This window comes from Vanellus vanellus, assembly GCF_965231255.1.
Source record: "Vanellus vanellus genome assembly, chromosome: 1".
NCBI classification, from domain to species: Eukaryota; Metazoa; Chordata; class Aves; order Charadriiformes; family Charadriidae; genus Vanellus; species Vanellus vanellus.
Window position 1 is genome coordinate 137,424,401 of NC_138905.1, and position 21,740 is coordinate 137,446,140.

Genomic DNA, 21,740 nt, shown 5'->3' on the forward strand with positions numbered 1-21,740 from the left:
TGTACTTCATACCAGCATGCAGGAGAGTCACTGTTTCTCTGAAGGTTATCCAAGAACTTCTGCAACTCTGCTCTGGAAATCATAAAAATGAAGTTTCTTTCCAGACGGGTGGTGCTTCTCAATTTTATCTGTGGAGAAAAGGCAGAAACAGTGCTTTCTTCAAATTGACACTTCCAGATGAAGTCAAAGCACACCCAAACGTTAAATGCAGTAACAAAGCTCACAATTTTTTTCTTAAAGCAGTCTTAATGAGAAACCCATAACAATTTATTGTCGTTTAGACAATCATTCTATCACCCGATGACCCCTCCCCGCCCGAGAAAGGGAATTGGGAAAAAATAAAGAATCCTCGGAGTTGAAGCATAAACAGATTTAATACAGTAAGACTAGATAATTAACATTAATAGTACTAAAGAACCAATATTGATCCTGATACCAATACAGAATATGCAAAGATTATACTCAGCCAGTTCTATCAGTAGGCAGCTGTGCACTCCCAGCAGTGCACAGCAAATGTGGGACACTGTGAGTGCTATGGCTTTGGGAGGAAGGGAAGACCTCAGGGGTCCGGCACCAGGGCACGAAGTTCTCAGCATCACAGCCATCAAGGAAGAGAGAGAACTTCGCAGCAAACTTTCTAATTTATAGTGAATGTGACGTTGATGGTATGAAATAATCCTGTTGGCCAGCTTGGGTCAAGTGCCTAGGTCTCACCCCTCCTCATCCCTGCACCTGGCGAGCTCGAAAACACTGAGACCTTGAAACCCACACACCATAGCTGGCTATAAAGTAAATATTTTCACAAATTCAGACACTAGAGTCTTCTAAAAGTGAAGTCTTCCCAAGTATTAGAAGAGAAATTAGTCCCTTGTGGCTCAAACCAGGACAAGCAGTAATAATTATATTTTTTTTTTAGTAAACATCAGGCAAAGTTTATTTGGTTTATAAGATAACTGGGGCTGGTACCCAGACCTGGACAATGCCTGACACAGCAATGCTGCTCCACAAAACAAGACCAAGAACCCGGTGTCAAGGTCATTTTGTTGTGTGCAAACCCATTCCTAACTAGGCTGACAACAGATAAATGCAGAAGAAGATGTGGTAATGCTTCAGTGGTTTTTAACTACTTCTTTTCCCCATACATCTGTAAAATGTCAAGCGGACTGTAGAAACCTATCCAGTAAATTTTCTTTTTGCTAAGCTGCTCTTGTTTCCATAGCAGTTGTTTCCCTGCTGTGTGTCAGGAGGCTGCTTATATTCTCTGCTCCCTTACTCTTGCCTTGAGATCAGTTATAAAGACATTGACGTGAAGCACATGTAGAAGAGAATCAAGTTATACCATGTCTGAATGGGGTCTGACTGTCATGCCAGCTACTGCTTACCAAGGCAATTAAATGAGGTGCTACTTTTCTTAAAATTAGGTGACACAGCTGAAGCTTGAACGATATCCAGGCACAGTCTCTCCATCACTTTCAGACAGAGATAATGACATCAGCCAAATCCTGACACAGCTCTGAATATTTACTGGCTTTTTAATAGACTGGTGTGATGTCCTGCATGCACTGCAGAGTGCTGAGGGTTTGCTTTTTATGAATTTGTTTTAAAAAGTGTTTTTTAACTTTTTACCTGAAACACATAATAATAGCATGTATCCTGATTAAAATTAATTGTAAAAGTGCCTCTGAAGCAGAAAAACAGTTTTCATATTTAAGCACATTTTAAGATCCAATTAACCTAAATTTGTCCTAAATTTACAGGAAAAAATTAATCCAGAAAGATTATTTGGAAGATGGGTCGTCTCCACCAAGAGTCACATATCTTGTTGGCATCAATCCCAACTTAAAAAAATGACACTTACAGAACCAGGATCTCCATCACTTCTAAAATTACTTAGTGTACTAACACAGAAGTATTCAACAGCACTGGGTTGCTCTCTTTTACTTCTTTTCCCTTCAGAAAAAGGAGAGCATGTCCCTTCAGGGAGAGAAGGATAAGAGAAAAAAGAGACTTATGAGTTTAAAAGTAAACTAAATGACTTTAATGAAAATATTAATAAATTAACAAAAAGAAAAAAAAATGAAAGATATACAATATATACAAAACCACATCAGGCTCCCAGGATGACGATCACATCACTGGCAGGCACTGGGAGAGTTCCAGAATGGACTCAGTGATGGATGGGAACTGGATTCCGCATCTGGATTCAGGAAAGTGTGGATCCAGATTAAAGGCAGACAAACAGACAGAGTCGTCCTCAGATGATGGTCATTGAAGAAAGAGGGCTTTGGTCCCTCAGCTTTTATACTGAGCATGAGGCAGACAGGACGGAATACCCTGTTGATCAGTTTTTGGTCATCTGTCCTGTCCGCTCCTCCCCACAGGTGGTACTCCCTCTACGCTTTTCCACTTCTGACCCTCTAACAGGACAAATAACCAAGTGAGCTGCCTTGGCTGTTATAGCAAAAAGTTTAAGCTAGAGCCTCTCTGCATACCATGCCTTGACACAACTATAAACAATCAGGTCTTATCACTGCTAGAAGGTGACGGTGTCTGACAAATACGCTGTTAATTTCAGAGAGTTCAGTTGGTTAGAAGAGGCTTAGCTGAAAATTACTGAGCAGAAAATTGATTCTGTTTTACCTCAAACCAGGACAGAGTGCACTCTTCTTATTTACAGGTAACTTTATTAGCTCACTGTCAAAAACACACTTTCAATATTTTGCATAGGAAAATGGTTATAACCACAGGTCACAGTTTACTTTTGTGATTAAAAGCTGGGCAGATCACTGCACACACAGGAACCACAACTTACAAGCAAGAATTAAGAATTAGTTGACTACTAATGGAGTTTCTGATCCTTAGCGTCTGCTGTTTAGCCATTTTCAGCAGATCATTTCAGAACAAAAAGCAGCTATGAAAAGAAATTATATCAGACTACAGAGCCAGTCCATCAAACTCCATCTTTACATTCTTGTTTGCACCAGCTGAAGATCCAGCTGTTGATTTTAGCTACTCTTCAAGCTTTCAAAGGCTTCACTACTTGTTACCTTTTGGCCACAAGCCCAGAGTCAGCTTTAGGGAAATTAGGTTGTTTTCCAGGCTCCACCAGCATGAAAGTTGCAAAGGAGCTCAGATGCTAAATCGCATAACTTTCGCTGTGCTTCAGGAGTGCCCAGAACACATCTTTCATAAAGTCATTAAGGTTCTGCTTCACCATCCCAAAGTCCCCTTCCACAGATGTCCTGCCAAAGGCACTGCTGTAGCCATTATAGACTATTTCAACAGAAAGAGAGAGTGAACATTAGTTCCCCAAAACTCTTATTTTCGATTGCAAACTAATTAAGACAGAACCAGAGTCAATAATGAAAGTCACTGGACCGTACAAAACAACTCCTGAATCAGGGCAGGAGAAGCAAATAAATATGAGGTTCTCCATTAAACTAGGGAGCCACGCCACTGAGGGTCTAGAATTAGCAGACACGCTTGCTCTATCAAGCCTCTGTCAAGTCTGGCAGACGTGAATATTTGGTATTGGCTCAACATGCATTGGGAAGATTTCAGCAACTGAAGATTTAAATGCTTATTGGCAAACTTGGATATCTCAGCTATGTAAGCAAATACATTACTTCTTCAAGGAACCACAAAAAAAAACCCCAAAACACAAGATCTTGTCACTTGACTTTTGTGTTTCTTAAGAAACATTCTTCCTGTGTCATGTTTCTAATTACTGCACAGCACATATGCAACCTGCATAATGATGGAGTTCTTCCTCATGAATTCTTCCTTAAGTTAAACCTCAGAGTGTATTTTAAGCATTTGCTTCATGAAAAAGGAGACAGTCCTTTCTCTATATCTTTTGGAGCACAAAAAATGTTTCTGCAATAGAACAATACAAGAAGTGTTCAAAAAGGCATAGAAGAGTTAGAAGCATGAAATGAGAAGTGATGGGGAAATCTCATGGCACTTTTTTGTATTAGAAGGCACCATTTTGTTGGAACAAAGACATTTCAGGGAAACACATCAACGTTTGTCAAAAGCTTAATGCTTACATTGGTTTTATCACTTCATTGCAACAATGCCATTGTGTTGCAACCAGGTAAAAATACTTCTTCAACAGCATCATTTCATTAGCTTCATTAAAATGCTTATTTTTACATACATTATTTAGTATTTTATTCTTATATTTGCAGAAGTCTCATTAACTACGCCCATCCTAACAGTTGTATTCGAAAGAGTTCCACAGTCTCCCAAACAACTGATAGCACATGGCTCAAACTGTACCATAAGTAGGGATCATACCCAAACACGCACTGTTCTCCAATCTATCTGCATGCAATTCGACACCTCTGCTTGTTTCCTGTGTGGACAATCAAGGGACAACAAAGGCACCCACTGAATTTCTAACTGGAATAATTATTCTTCGTATCCTAATATGACCTATTTGGTTTCCTTAAGATGATTTGGGCCATAGGGTCTGAAGAATTCATGGCTAGTTTGGATTATAAACAGAAGCAAATGAAATGCCAAGCCTTAAAATTGCTGAGTGCACAGTCAAATGCACTATATTTGAGTAATTGTATTGTCTTTTCTAGAAAATTCAATGTTTCTAACACAGAAGACACTTTGAGACTCCAGAGAAGAGCAGCATGGGGCCAAAAGGAAAAGCTATCCCGGAGCCTGAAACCTCTTTGATACCTCCCTTTATGATAAACTTTACAGAAATGTAAGCACTCAAATGCCAAATTAAATGCCTTAGTACCTTTAAGGACCGGGGCCCCGCCCAGCTATTAATTTATGTTTTGCTTTTTGTAATTATGCTGGTTTAGATTTGGCAGCTCTTCTGGCTTTCTGTGAATGACATGAAAGGAACAGAAATTTTGGGGAAACTAGAGTGAGGATTTTCTACCGTACCGTGAATGAAACACACTCGTTTTGCATTCACACTATGCCTGAGTAACACAGAAACCCGGCCGATTCCTGATATGGGCACATGGCAACATTTTCTTGCTCTTGTACTCAGTTTCAGTGATGCACCTTCCCCTCCTGATTTTTACTCGGTAAAACTGCAGAAACAGTACCTGCAGACTGGCTGAACCTATTTGCAAGTAAAACTTCACTTTGGGACGACAATGCTGACTGATGGGTGCATAAGAGACTCCTGATTGCACTGAAGGTCTCGGATCTGACACCACCAGGCTATCATCTTCTAAGCTGCTTGTATATTTATTAACATGTATGTGCCTTGTCAGGGTACAGCAAGGGGGCTGCCCACCGGGGGGGGGGGGGGGGGGGGGGGGCAGACCTGGGGTCACCCAGCTGCATGTGCCAGAGCAGGCTTTGAGCAGGGGAGCCTGACGGTGTGCATGGCCTTATGAACTTGCCATCTCCCTTTTTATCTGCATTAAAATCTGTTGGCGTCGATTATGAAGTAGACATGCAAAGAACAATATATAGGCTTGGGGATTTTGTATGTTCGTGTCCCAGCGCTATTAAACAAAATGTATAAAAAGAGTTTCTGTGGTATTTCACTTGGCATAGATACGAAGGAATAATCCTTTATACCTTGGTTGAAGCAAACATTTTGTACAAAGTGAAAGATGATGGTAAGAAAGGACCAATTGCTTCCACAGAGCCAAAGCGAAAGTAAGTTTTCCCCCTTACCTGAATTATTGAGGAAAAGAAGGTCAGGGCGGGTGGCAGAGTCCATCCCCCAGCCTTACAATTTCAGAGGAAAGCCCAGTGCTCCCCTGGGCACCGGATCCTCCTCTGGGCTGCAAAGTCAGCAGGAAATCATAGACCGCTGTGCATCAGCCAGTTAGTGCTGCTCAGAGAAGCATTATCTGCCTTTTTTCTCTTTTAGACATCACTTGAAAGTGCAAAGGGAATATGCAGGCTAATCGAGAGCTCACTTCAACTCTGTACCCCAATCTTTTCTCACTCACTTCACTGGCAGTTTGTCAGAGGAGCTGTGAAGTAGCTTCGAGTAGGAGATTACAGCCAGTCTGCAGAGAGGAGCGCCTGCAAGTGCTCCTGCACACTCAGCGTTTGTTGCACCGCATCTGAATGTTATGTTACCCAGAACACAGAGAACAAATTTTCATCTCTTGTTTCTGAAACAGAGTTGGAAAAAGCTGTTGTAGACCTGCTACCCATCTGTCACCTACCCTTGACCTACACAAACACATTGCCTTTTTCGAAAAACCTCAGTTATCACCATTGAATTATACAGAAAGCAAAAAGGGGAGAAAACCATCTATCACCTCTGCAAAACTAAATCAGTTCAGAATCGGTTTCTAAAGAGAGACGGGCATCAGCCTAGCTGGCCTCAATGTCTGCACATTAAAAACTAACAGCAAGTGGGAAAATAGGACACGCTTGTCAAGAGGAGGTGATCAATCCATCCAACAAACTAAATTATTTATCCCTTTGCTTAAAATTAGTTTGAGAACCTTCACTAACTGACTCCAATCTGTTTTCAAAAATTCCTTTAAAAAAATTTGAAAAAAAAAATCACCCAATTCTAGGTATGACTGCCAGTTGCAGAGGATGCTACTATTTCAAATTAAATTAAAGGGGACCAAATTCTATGGTAATAGGTCTGCAGACAATTGTGTAACAGGAAGCAAACTGAGTTCTCTTTCAGATGACATCTTATGAATTTGCCACAGCATCTACAAGACAATGTACGAAAATAAGCATGCTCTCAGATTCTGCATCTTTCTGAAGGTTATTTTTTAGAACTAAGGAGCCTATAGGCTAATACAGATTACACAGATTATGAGATACTGTAACAAGACAAGAGAAGCTAATAACAATTTTTAAGAGGTATCAGGCGAATGGAGCAGGAGATTGCAACTACTGATTTATCTGAATTTTCTTATTTCAGACTCTGGGTGTTACGGATGAATTTGCAAAAGTTTATCATGGATCTGTTCACCGGAAAAAATCTTACTCTGTTGCGGTGTTATGCTTCTGATACTTCTAAACAGCCTACACTGAGGCCAGAATTGTCTGCACTTGACTGTACTTCATGATATACACTGAGGAATTACTGCAGAATAATATTTTAGCCCTTAAAATTACAAGTCAGTTGTTTCCAGTCAGGGATTGTGTTGACCTTTGGCACTAGAAGTGATTTTCCATTGTGGTATCTTACACTTCACAGTGGCAGGCATTATGTACAATTGACTTTTGTCATAGGATCACTGTGATTCTTACAACACTGGAAGAGATTTAAAATGTTTTTTGTCTATTGCTGCTGGTGTGGTAAGTTTGGGTGGACAGCACTAACAATCCTCACAGCGAAGAAAATTGGCTCCCGCTGACACTGCTCTTGGCAGACAGCGAGAGTTTGTTATTGACTGTTTCTCTAGTCACGCAGTTACTTCATGCTTACTGGAGAATGAAGTAAGAAAAGTCCTTTAAGTTCAGCTTTTTGTTGCATACAGAATTCCCCTGAGGTGTGACGCTGAGAACAAAGCAAGTTCCACATCTGCTGCAGAGTGCGCTGTGGGGCTTAGCCTCCCCTGAGCTCACCCTGTGTAGCTGCTCACAGCAGGCAAGGGAGCACAGGGAGAGCTGCCACTCTCTGAACAGGAGGAGTACATGAGCATATGAGACATGGCATGACCATGTGCCCGGCAAGATCATGGAGCAGATCCTCCTAGAAACTCTGCTAAGGCACATGGAAAATGAGGAGGTGATCAGTGACAGCCAACATGGCTTCACTAAGGGCAAGTCATGCCTGACAAATTTGATGGCCTTCTATGACAGGGTTACAGCGCTGGTGGATAAGGGGAGAACAACAGATGTCATCCATCTGGACTTGTGCAAAGCATTTGACACTGTCCCCGCATGACATCCTGGTCTCTAAATTATAGAGACATGGATTTGATGGATGGACCATTTGGTGAATAAGTAACTGGGTGGATGGTCACACTCAAAGAGTTGAAGTCAACAGCTTGATGCCCAAGTAGAAACCATTGACAAGTGGTGTTCCTCAGGGCTTGGTACTGGGACCGGTGCTGTTTAACATAGAATCATAGAATGGTTTAGGTTGGAAGAGACCTTGAAGATCATCTAGTTCCAACACCCTCTGCCATAGGCAGGGACACCTCCCACTAGACCAGGTTGCTCAAAGCCCCATCCAGCCTGGCCTTAAACACTTCCAGGGATGGAGCTTCAACAACTTCTTTAGGCAACCTGTTCCAGTGTCTCACCACCCACAGAGTGAAAAATTTCTTCCTAATATCTTATCTAAATCTACCCTCTTCTAGTTTGAAGCCATGCCCCCTCATCCTATCGCTACATGCCATAGTAAAAAGTACTTCCCCAGCTCTCCTGTAGGCCCCCTTTAGGTACTAGAAGGCCGCTATAAAGTCTCCCCGGTGCTTTCTCTTCTCCAAGCTGAACAGCCCCAACTCTCTCAGCCTCTCCTCATAGGAGAAGTGCTCCAGCCCTCAGATCATCTTTGTGTCCCTCCTCTGAACTCGCTCCAGAGTCCGTGTCTTTCCTATGTTAGGGGCTCCAGAGCTGGATGCAGTACTACAGGTGGGGCCGCACCAGAGTAGAGTAGAGGGGCAGAATCACCTCCCTTGACCTGCTGGCCACACTTCTGATGCAGCTCAAGATACAGTTGGTTTTCTGGGCTGCAGTCGCACATTACTGGCTCATGTTGAGCTTCTCATCAATCAGCACCCCCAGGTCCTTCTTCTCAGGACTGCTCTCCAGCCATTCCCCGCCAAACCTGTATTTGTGCTTGGAATTGCCCCGGCCAGATGTAGGACCTTGCATTTTGCCTTGTTGAACTTCGTGAGGTTGGCATGGGCCCACCTCTCCAGCCTGTCCAGGTCCCTCTGGATGGCATCCCTCCCCTCCAGCGTGTTTACCTCACCACACAGCTTGGTATCATCAGCAAACGTGCTGAGGGTGCACTTAATCCCACTGTCCACTAGATGATATTTGAGGTCCCTTTCAGCCTAAACCATTCTATGATTCTATGTTCATCAAGTTAGGATATTAGTTTTAAGACAAGAAAGTTCTGATATGTACCTTTAGCCATGGGGTAACTATGGAGTAAGACAGTCTGTGTCACCCACTAAAAATTGTAAAAGTTAATAATAAAAAAAGTTAAGAGGAGAGACTTTTGTCTTCTTTTGACCTACTGTTTCCTCTAACAGTACCCCTGAGTTGCTCCTAGGCACAGCTTGCTGCTCCAGCTAGCCTTTCCTGCTGTCTCCATCTGTCCACATCTCTCACTGTCAAGCTGTGACTTCCACCCAGACACACTGGCCAAACTCACTGGAGTGACTCCCACCACTGGGCTCTTCCTGAGCTGCTGCAGCTGGCACAAACATACTCATAGACAGCAGGCAGATGATCACTGAGTGATAGCTGTAGCTCATTAAGTTTTGATCACATCACCTCCACATGTATTTCCTGCTGTTCCTCTGCTTGAGGTTAATGCTTCAGTAACAGATCTGCCTTACTCGGTGTGCAGCTCAGTGGGAGAGTTTACACCTGGTGCGTATTTCTGCAGTGTAGATAATACTCCCCCATATCCTCACACCTGAGAAACCATTTTGTCTTCTCCACACTGGGCTCATGCTAGAGGAGGTGGGATTGGAAATTGCAGTCATCTGCTTTTGAGTATACATCATTTTCTTTGAGGCCCTGGGGGTATTTAAGGAGGGGGTTTTCTATTTGTTGGCTTTCTCCAGCAGTTACCCTATATAGTGCAGATTCGCTGTGAACATGCTCAGCTTTGGCAGGTTTGCCTCTGCAGCTGTTTTCCATTAAGGCAAGAAACACTCTTCAACTAAGCTCCCAACATGTAACTGACCTCCTAAGGCTCATCTGATGAGAAGCAGCAGTGTCAGTTATCAGTAGGTGCCGGAGCACTTTAGACTTCTCGTTCGTAAGTTTACAAAGAAAACACAGCTAATTCAGGCAGAGGAAAGACTGCAGAAGTGGGTGCTCCTTGAACCTCTCTTTTATATGGGCCTACTGATTTCCATAAAATCCCATGACAAATTCCAGTCTTGCTCCAAGTTTTGCTCCCATCACTGGTTTCCCATGCCAATGGGGTTGTTATTAAAATCGAGGAGGAGAAGGTGGTTGGGAGGGGAAGGAGATAATATGGTGTGTAAAAGCAGATTTTAGCCTGACTGGTTCCGCTTTCAAACCTGCATACCTAATTTGTTCTGTTAATTACGTATTGGCAGTGTTGGCACACTGAAACGGCTTTTTCCATGTGATCACACTACACAAGCAATGCCTGTAATCTAAATTACATGTGAAATCACATGCCCATAGCTTTAGATATTTGTCATCGAGGAGCTACATAGAATAGGGAAAATATCTAATTACAGCTGCTGCTCTGGCAGAAATTTTTCTCTCTCTCTGCCTTGTACACAGAGAGCTCAGTTGTTCACCAGGCCACACAAATGAAACAGCAGTTTGAAGCCAATTAGACATGCAAATTGGGGTAGCCACAGGCCTCCATATCTCAGAAATGGAAAGGAAGAGGAGTCCCAGCATTTGAAAAGGCCATTTCTATACTTTGTGCGGAGCAATGTCCCCGCATAAGTTTACACTGACAGCAAGGTATCTTGTATCTTCTGACTAGTTAAAAGAAAATACTGTATATAAATGGAAACGTATTTCCTAAACTAGAGGGGGGAAAAAACATTAATAAATTCTAGTTCCTGACGTGATCTGACTCTCTAAATATGGCAGTAAATGATACAGCCATGTAGATATGGCATGTAGATATGGCAGTGAGCTTTACAAAGCACAGCTTAATACACTGTGGCTTCAATGGAAATGCAGTTAAAATTTCTCCTGTCATGAGGTGTGCCAGCAGTCCTGCCTCAGCCTGTGCAACCACAGGGTGCCATCTCCCCACCACCTTTCACAGCATTTGCCAGTATCCAGCTGCATCTAATCACTGCAATTAGGCCAGGTTAAATAAGAAATCAATTACAGCTTCTCCCTCGAGCCTCTTCTTGACTGTGTATGGAACAGTTTTCTTCAAACAAATCCCCTCTAAAAGCTGTGTTTTGTGTTTACAGCCCCCTGCAGGGGAGGGCTGCGAGGAGGGGGAAGGGAGAGGCAGAGCCTTGGTGCAGCGGCCATTTCCATGGTCACTGACCATGCTGGCACTGCCTGGCCAGGGGGCTGCTGGGGTGGAAAGTGGGGTCCTGCCTGCCCTTGGCAACTTTTTTCAGAAAATTGGTGTTGCAAGTGGAAAAAAAACCTCCCTGGCTGGTTTCCCTGCTGGGTCCCAGGGAGGGCCTGGCCGGGCTGTGTGGCTTGCCGGTCCCGGGCAGCGGGATGTGGCCATTTTATAATCTGAGGGGGAAAAAGCAAATCGGAGAGAGGCCCGGAGTGACCAATTCCTTTTTTTTTTTTCCTTCCCGTGGTAACAGGGTATGTCGAAGAGTCCACATGGGCCCTTATTATAGCGCAATACCAACAGAAAGCAGCTGTGTGAGCCTTTTGGTGCCCTCCTGGCATGTGCCTTGCTGAAGCTGCCTTCTGGCGCCAGAAGCGGCGTGAGGGCAAATGGAACATTCACAGCGTTCTGGCACAGCCTGATTCCCAGCCCTGTGCTGCCGAACAGTGCTTCGCATCGCAGCTGAAAACACAGAGCGGAGCAGGAACGATTTTAATTACATTTCAACACCGCAGGGTGGCCATACGCTCCTGCGTTGTCCGGCTGTAGCCGCCCGAATCCGTCCACATTTGGAGTCTGTCAGATGTGCGGTTTCCCCAGCAGCATATTCATAAAGTATCAACGGGTGGCGGTGATTGATCAACAAACAGAAACAACTCAAAGTGAAGCACAAAATGCAAAGGACTGCTTAAGAAAATGTTGCTTGAGTGAAAACCTGGCCAGTGACCCCTCAGGCGGTGTTCTGCATTTTATCTCCCATTAGAGGCCTTGCCAGGCCAGTCAGAAAAGTGGGAAGGAGTCAGCTAGTCCTTTTCTTGGTAGAAGACCACACATCTGACATGCATACCCATAATCTGGGGCTTTTCAAACCCTGAAAGGTTTGTCACTACTTTCCTGAAGTGAGCGAACGACGTTATATTTCTTTGCATTGTGATCAAACAGCATATCCAAAATATGCATTTTCATTTACATACACTTCTAAGAGGGATGCTAGAAGCTTTTTGTAAAGATCTAAACTTAGAAATACTTCTTTTCAGTGTTTATGACAGGTAAATAAGTCAACATGACAATATAAATGATCTCAAAGCTATTCCATCCTGCCAAATGTAATATTCTTAAGGTGCCGTGGGATCCTCAAAGCTGTCATTGGCACTTTTCCCTGCAGAGTTCACACAAGGTTCAGCATTCATTAAATCTGTGCAAACTGGGGGGAAACTACAACTCTACTTAGAATAGAGGCACCTCCGCTCCCGATTTCAGCGCTTCAGGTGTCACCCTTATGAGTTTTCATCAGAACTTGCCCCTGTGGCACACGGCATAAGCCTCATAGCCAGACAAGCCCAGAAATGTTCCAGTTCCTGGCACACCTGCCCCGGCTATGCACTTCACGTAATTACTTAAGCTAATGCTTTCCAGCCAGAAAAGTGTGGAGGAAGCATTAGGAAAATGTGGAATCCATTCCAAATGATACAGAATAAAACACCTACTTTAGCAGAGACTTTCTTTTTTTAAGTGGCAAACGTGAAAATACAACCAGTTCTTTTTTATCAAATGGCGATCACATACAGCGTTTGGCTGACATGTAGTACTTCTACACTGCTAGACTACTTCTACCCTCACAGCTGTTTCCCAGATCCTTTTCTTTATGGTAGTGTAATGCCATGGATGGAGTTCACCTCATGTAAGTGGTGCCGGTAAGCACAGCTAATCACCCTTGGCTCCCTTTACAGTCTGTGGAAAGCAAGAGGTGCCTATTTCTCTCTGTTGGTTGTTAAAGGAGACTAATACAATCTTCTAAGATGCAGGCACCTATGCTTGCTAAACTCAAAAGCTGAGTTAGTCAATAATCACATGAACTACAGTGCAGCAATTCCCAAGTTAGCAGACCACACAGCCATAGCAAACTGCCTGCAAACCGACAGCAAGGCAATATGAAACAGTAAAATGTGCAAACTAATGTAACTACAGTGACGTCCCATACAATGGCAGCTGAGTGACTACATGTTTTAAAAGTTCCGAGACTGCGATTCACAAAGGTTATTGTGTCATATTGCGATATTGAACATGCTAGCAGGAAGCTGTGGAACAGAAAGTGGCTTTGTGGGATAGTTGACTGGAATCGATTTCTGAGCGTGTGTTTTACACAGGGACCCAGAGCATTGCACCCTACTTCAGCAGGATATGCCCCAGAGACTAATAGAGCTCTGTTTGATGGAGATCGAATGTCAAGAAACCCTGTAATCAGAGATGGCCTTAATACACTTTGGCTATTTGAGTTCTGTTCCCTGCATAGTGAATATTATAGAAGGATATTTCCCTATTTCAAGCTCAGTTTCTTGGCAGTGAGGACAGAGCTGGACACTGCACTGCAACACTGGTTAATTACAAAATAACAGGAAGAAGAGATTACTCAGCTGCATTACCTGTGCTTTCTTGCTTCTGTGACTTTTCACATAGTCAGAGGTAGATTAGACAAAGCTCCCAAAGATTACTGGTCTTGTTTTGAGGTATTTAACATTGTCACTTTCTTGGAGGTGTGATGTTCAGCTATTCCCTGTTTTCTCTCTGACTTAGATGTTGCCTAACCTTTTAAGTTGTATCCAATGTATATGCTGCTTATCCTGATGCAGGCTGGGATGTCCAAGGGAATTTGTGAGACCCAGTCAGGTTTAGACAGAGGGGTAACTACTAATGTGAGTCCACCAGAAATTTGGAAGCATATTTAACTCATGAGCTTATAAACACACCATTTCTCCCAGCCCTGTGTCAAAGCATTATACATTTAACTCCTGTCCACTAAAGCAGGACATCTCAGTAGCTCAGTTAAATGCACCATAAGCTTATTCCCCATTCCTTCTCTGTCACTGGTTAATGCTGATTCCACTCTCTGCTTCTTTTCATGGAAGGAACATTGCACAGACATCAATAAAATATTGATCATAGTAGTTGTGAGAGTGAGGAAAGTGTATGCCCCAAGCCTTAAAGTGACATAACTGAGACACGAGGTATGCGAGCATCAGGCATAAGTTCATTCCTTGAGATGAGGAAAGAAGCCAGATCTCTAGACTTTTATTTCTGTAACTTAGTACCCCTATTGTTTTATTCATATCCTCACTGCAAGGTATCACCTAGAAATTGGAGTAGACTCATTGAGAATCTAAAGGAACGGTAGGTTCCCTCAACGGTAAGTGCCACACATTGGGGTATCTGCTATATAGCACAAGGGAACAGGTTGTAGGCAACTCCTCTGCTCCTCCCTCCATCTGCACCCACGTGAAGTCTGCAAAGCTGCTTTGGCTGTGAAGTGCAAACCGCTGGCAGAATCAAAAGTTTGCTCTGTTTATAAGTAATGTGCGATTTACATAGAAAGTTCTGTGAGTAGGAATAAATTGAGTGGGATGGCATTTGTGTTTTCTGTTGCTGAGAGACTGAGGATTTCGGACATGTTCATCAGAAAGACAAAGGCCCTTAGTCATGCGTCTGCTACTGAAGAGGCAGCTCTGCTCTGCAGTTGTCATGACAACACTGGTTATATAAAGAGACATATCAGAAGAAAGATCATTTGCTCCGTGCCCTATATTTCAGTGTAGCAATATATCCTCTCTACAACAAATCTGTTTTGTTCTAGACAAAACTGATGTTTCTGGAAAGATAAGTGACACTCCAGAAAGCTGCCTGCTGGAATGAAACAGTTTATGGTGAAAAAAAAGCTTCCAAACAAATAAAACAATTCACATGAATACTCCTTCCATAATTTGGGGATCATTTGGACCAAGTTCCACTAAATGTGTAGTTGATTTAAAAGGTTCACATAAATTTCCATTACAAAGATACAATTTTTGTGAATAAACACAAGCCCTGACTCAGTAACAGCACAGGATTTTATAAAGTGAAAAGAAAGTGTTAGACTCAAAATGCCTAAAAAACTACATCACTTTAAATATTTCAGCACAGTCACAGAATCACAAAATTGTAGAATGGCTTAGGTTGGAGGGGACCTTAAAGATCATCTAGTTCCAATCCCCCCTGCCATGGCCAGGGACACCTCCCACTAGACCAGGTTGCTAAAGCCCCATCCAGCCTGGCCTTGAACACTTCCAGGGATGGGGTTTCCACAGCTTCTCTGAGCAACCTGTTCCAGTGTCTCACCACCCTCAGAGTGAAAAATTTCTTCTTAACATCTTATCTAAATCTACCTTCTTCCAGTTTGAAGCCAGTCCCCCTCATCCTATCACTACATGCCCTAGTAAAACGTCTTTCCCCAGCTCTTCTGTAGGCGCCCTTTAGGTACTGGAAGGCCGCAATAAGGTCTACCCAGAGCCTTCTCTTCTCCAGGCTGAACAACCCCAACTCTCTCAGCTTCTCCTCTAAGGCAGGTGCTCCAGCCCTCTCTGATGATCTTTGTGGCCCTCCTCTGGACCTGCTCCAACAAGTCCATGTCTTTCCTATGTTGGGAGCCCCAGAGCTGCACACAGTACTCCAGGTAGGGTCTCACCAGAGTAGAGGGGCAGAATCACCTCCCTTGACCTGCTGGCCACACTTCTTTTGATGCAGCCCAGGATATGGTTGGCCTTCTGGGCTGCGATCGTGCATTGCTGGCTCATGTTGAGCTTCTCATCGATTAGCACCCCCAGGTCCTTCTTCTCAGGGCTGCTCTCCAGCCATTCTCCCCTGAGCCTGTATTTGTGCTTGGGATTGCTCCAACCCAGGTGTACTTGGCCTGAAGTTGAGAAACAGAGACCATATCTACTGCTCAGCTAAAGACATAAAGAAAATCAGCCTGTGACTCTGCAACCTGCTTACCTGGCTAAAAGCTAAAACTTGTAGGACAGTTTCATGGCTGTGCCTGATCTTGTGTTATGTTACATGGCATTTTCAAAACAAAGAAGCCTGGGGAAAAAAACAGTAAGCAACCCCACTAATTTGAGAAATCCCTCTCCTTCCTGGAATGATATTCTTCATTACTGAAGAAACTTTTTCAGTCCTCAGAGAGTCCAACAAGGGTGTAATGTGAGGATCTGCAGATGTGTTAAATCCAATGTGAACCAACAGAATTGCAAATGAATTGAGAGAATTAGAGGTCCACCCAAACAGTGAAGCCTTACAACTTTGAAAATGTCTCTTCAGGTGTGCACTGTTCTATTGAAATTCATCTAACCAAGTTGTGCAGCAAAGAACATGTCACTAAATTTTTCATCAGAAACAATGCCTGTAACAATTGAATCTCTACAAGTTCTCTGGTCTCACTTGTAACTCTAAGGGAAGGTATCCATGACTCCAGAGTGTTGTGAATGAAACCTTTATGCCCAGTTCCTACTACTGTTGGTAGGTTTTATTTCACCCATCAGCAGAAATAAATTTCCCCTTCAAATCCCATTTTTTTATGTAAAAAATGTGTTGTTCTGCCCAGGATCTTTGGCTAAATGAAGGACCCAGACATCCTACTCCAGTTCTGAATTCCTGTCCTTTTCCCCATGTTACTACATAATCCCTTGTCAAGCTGTCCCAGAAATCTCATATCTGTGCCCTTTTCAGACCACAAACGCAGTGCCCTCTAAGTCCCTTTTTGTGGTTCTTTCCGTGGTGACCACCTGGTATGCCCTTTTCTCTACTATTTATTCCCAAAAGGCTGGCAGAACAGAAAGCAGAGTGTGTCTTATCTGTCTACTGTCTTATCTGATAGAAAGAAAATGGAGGAGGAATAACTTGGTGTGAAACAGAAGTAAATACATGATTGCTTTTAACTTGATTGAATCAACTTAACTCTTAAAATGAGAATTCCTCAGCAGATTGCAGAAAGTAAATTATTAGACACTCAGTAGAGTAAATTGTGTGTTTGAAGAGTGAGCTTCTGGAGCTCACATCTCGGTCACGTATACAGTGCTCAGCAAATAAAGGGAGATTTTACTTCTAAAGCTTTAATGTACAGAACAATAAGATCTCTGGAATATATTTAGAAGTTGATGGACTGAAGTGACTCCAGTGTTTTCTCTCTTTGCCTACCTGTAATAATTCTCCTTGTCATATCTAAGCACTTCACAGAAATGCAAGCCGTTAACTGCGCAACAGTTCTGTGCAAGCAGGTGGGATTAGCTACTCCAGTTTTATAGATGTGGAAAATTAAGCACAAAGAGTAAATACCACTTCCAAAGGCCCCTTTGAAATTCATGTCCTCATAATGAATGAGAAATTAGGAAACTAAATACAGTCTGGGCCTGAGAGTCTCTTCAAGTATCATACAAGAAGCCTTTAGCAAGCCCAAGAATAAATTTGAGGAACCTTAAAGACTGGCTGGGTTCTTAACTAAGATCTTTCCTTCCCTAAAGAAACCCACACCTCCAAGGATTTCTTAAGAATTGCTCTACTCCTTTTATAGTTCCTAACTCATATCACACTCTTCTCTACCAGCATTTCCCCCTTTCTACCCTGTGGGCATGGAAATGGAGATAAAATAGCTTATATTTCTGCTGTGATGAGGGAGAAGGTTGTTGGAAGGAGATTTTCTGCCTATCAGTCAGCTGTGTGAGGAGTCCTCTCTGCTTTGATAACCGTGGGCTAAAATTTACAAAAGTCACGAAATCTTTAACCGAAGGGTGAGGCTTGCCAGAAGCATTTCACGCAGCTCTCACCACTAGGATTTTAACTGTTCATCAGAGAGAAACCCCAGACGAGTCTGTGGGGAGATGTCAGTATCTAACTTCCCCTCTTAATCGCCTTCAGTATGACTCACTGTATTATCAGAAATCATGCCCGCAGCTTCATGTTATAAGGCACGCAGGAAAAGTATGTCTTAATCTAGCAAAAAATGTGGAGCTAAACAACTTAATTCACCTATATTTAGTAATCTGACATAGCTCTGCCGTTAGAATTAGTTAAACATGGGAATGGAAGAATGGGATACAACCGGTTCATGCTGGAGTTAATATACTTTGTCTCTCTTGAACAAAAATAAGACTTAGGTGTAATACAGTTGAAAAATGCTATAGCCATAAATGCAAACTTCATATGCAAGATAAGCAAAACTAAATGGGGTGTGGGGGAGAAAAGGGTAAAAAAAAGCCCTTTTCAGAATGTCCTGAAGACATGAAAAAAACCTGAGATTGTCTGGAAAGAAATTATATCCTGGGTACAAATGGGCTTTGTTCTCATTACCTTGAACCTTTCATCTTCCATTAGACTTCTGCAAAGTGAAAGTAGAGTTTGAATGGACCTTTTAAATCAAAGTGGTAACCTTTTACATCCACTTGGAATAGCTGTGAACACCTGCTAAATTACTGCAGACACTACTTTATTATTGCCACTAAGAAAATCAGAGCAGTATGCTGCATACGCAAATCAATTCAGCAATTATATTAGGAAATTAAATCCTGTTGTTTTCATAAATTTCCACGCATATTAAAGTATCGATTTCATTGCTTTCTAGACATTTCCAGGAGACATAAAAATAAGAGAGATCTCAGACAGGTAGTCCTTTTTCCATTGTTCTTGAAGTGAATTACAGCACAATTTAGTGAGTTAAACAATAAAAAATAAAATATCAGAAGAGCTGGAATGCTGTGGAAGTCCTTGCAGGTCGTGTCTGAGCTCGAAGCGTTCATATGCACACCTCAGTTTGTGATTTACTTGCACACTGTACATTGCTAAATCTCTTTCAGATGACCAGTCCTTTACAGGGTGACCTTAAGTGCGTATACTGCCTCTAAGCCCCTTGCCTCGCAAATCCCGATGACTTTCCAACATATAAGGGAGGCCTCAGTCTGTCCATGCACGTATGATAACAGCACTGCATGATGACAGGTTTGCTCATGCAGTCACTCCTGAGATACAGAATAAAATTGCTGTCTGTTCTTCCCTTCCCTATACACACTATCCCTCACAGATTGGTGCCATCTGCAGATGTAATAAGTCTATTATCTTTCATCATCTGGGCCACGAGTGAAAATATTAAATAGTACCAGATTAATTAATTATTAAATAGTACCAGATTCAAGACAGGCCAAAATAGGCCACTGCTGCCCTGTATTTGACATTGTACCACTGAGAATTACTCCATAAGCAGAGTTTTGTACCTATGTAACAGAAGCTTCTTCCAAGCCCTGGCTCCCTAGACTCCTTCTGAGGAGGCATATGACACTCGCCACCTGCCTTTAGTCTACAGGGGCTACATATGCCTCCAGATTTCGAGTCTGGTACACGGGATTTACTTGTTTTCTGTTGCTGTAGCAATGCATGTGTCCTACCAGCATCCTTTCCCTGAATACAATTTACAAGCCCTGCCAAAGGGCCAGCCTGACCTTCCGTCCTCTTCCATAGACTGGCATTTCCTGACATTCCAGAGTAGCTCTTTTTATATTTCTGAAACTTTCACTATTTAATGCCCATTCAGTAATGGCCTTAGGAACTTTTCCAACTCCATGGTCAGTGGAAGTCTGTATTGCAGTACCAGCTCTGTGTATATCAGGATTAATCCATGGTGCAAAGACATGTCCAGAGCTCATCCGAATCCCAAATCACATGTCCATCCATCTTTGTTCTCCAGCCCTCTCCTACTTGCACCTACATTTCCAGGAAAAAAAACTCCTGGCAAACAGGCCAGAAGAATGTTAAAATGAGCTCTACCAGTTCCTTGACCTAAAAAATAACAGGACTAGGATCCCATAGGGCTTCCTAGCAGACGAGTCCAGATGTGGCCTAGGAGAATATATCATGGATTAATCCCTACTGTGCCAGTTATGCACAAACAGAATAAAAGGACAATCTCTTCCCTAACTGTATCTAAACAGTCTTCCATTACTGTATTCTGTAACACACTGGTAGGAGAGAAAGCTTTATGTCTCTAGCCTTCTTTCCTTGCTGTAATTAATTCACAGGTTTTGTTTTAATGTTTTTCTGCTATTGGAAGATTTTTCAACTCAGAGCTTGTAACTTGAGGCTTAGTGCCAAATATTTTTCACTTTCTAAAAACACATTTTCTGTAAGACAACTGACAGACATCCCTCAGGATGGAAACTGCCACAAGTGGTCTGATCTGTTCCAAACCTTTTCCTGCAAGTCATTTATTTCAGACAATTCACTCTTCATCTCTTATAAAGTAGAGGCAGTCTCTGAACTTAAGGGTCAGCCAAAATAATGTTAAATTGAGGTTTTCAGCATTTATTGCTGTGTAATGTAGCAGACAAATGTCTCCAGTAGTCTCTGTTGGAAGTGAATGCCCTTGAGATACTTATGTAGATGTGTGTAAGGACCCTAAAGATAATTGAACAGTGAAGCTGCATGGGCATCATGGGCCAGCTATGGAAAGGAGGGCACTGAATAGATACAAACAAGTATGAACATGGAATTAAACAGCTTGAACAAGGAGAGTTTCTGTACTAATCAGAACAGATACTGAGCTAGCTGACAGAGAATTGTTGTAGGGGTTTATTTGTTTGTTTGGTTGTTTGTTTGGTTTTTCCTGGAAGATTTGTGAATTGAAACTTCTTTGTTGTATGGAAGGCTAGGTGCAGCTTCCACTAGGAAGATCCCAGAGGCTGGGCTTGGGTCCTCCCTCAGATGGACAGGGCTGGACACACCGAGACCACCGTGAGGGATCTCCAAGGTAGCACTGAATGATCCAGCTCTGCAGTTAGAAGCTGTATAAACCCATTAGGTAGTGACCACAGAAGTCCTCTTGCTGTAATGTGTCTGGGAGCTGAGGTAGCACCTGTGTGTGGTGCTGTGCTGTGCAGATATGCCCACTTAAACTAAATTGAATGTGGTGCTCTACTGCACTGCCAGGACTTAGCCTTATCCCAAGACAGGGAGGTCGAATGGAGGTTTGAAAGCCCAGGTTCAAGACCTCTCAAGTTCTCTGTCAATTCCTCTGCCGTATCTGCTCTAATCTTTCAAGATAATTTTGTGTACTCAGACCCAACAGAAGACTGACCACAGCCTGACGTTTAGGATGTTTATAAGAGAACTGGGTCTCTACCTAAATCCGTGTTGCACTTGCTGTCACTATTATGGGCCCGCATTCACATTTCTCACTAAAAATAAACATATTTGGTTTGCTCTGAGAAAACAGATGACATATTGAGAGACAATTAGCAGATTTACACTTTCCAGTCAAATTGCTTTCATTTTAGAGAAATGGGAAAAAGGCAATCAAAAATCATCTTCATGCAAAAGCTGGTTCTCTCATGTCTGTCATATGATGCCATACTGAGATTATCCCTTCAAGCAAAATGCCTCATGGGAGAATGGCAGAAAACTACTTGAAAATGTAAGCTGTTAACAAATATGCATGCGTGTTGCATTAAACTCTCCAGATACAGAGAAAGCATCTAGCAGAGCAAAGTCCCAAACCTGAGTTATTAGTTTGATAGTTGATACAAATTTACTTCCATTGTTATAGTTTTCATGTTTCCACATATTCATCTTACTAACTGTCCAAGGAAAGGTTATTCAAATGGTTCCCTAAAGTTTGTCCTGTTTTTCTGAAACCCACATTCACACAGTGCAGCAGCACACAGTTGCCGTATGCAGCCAAGTGCAGCACACTGGTACACGGTCATGAATGAAAACC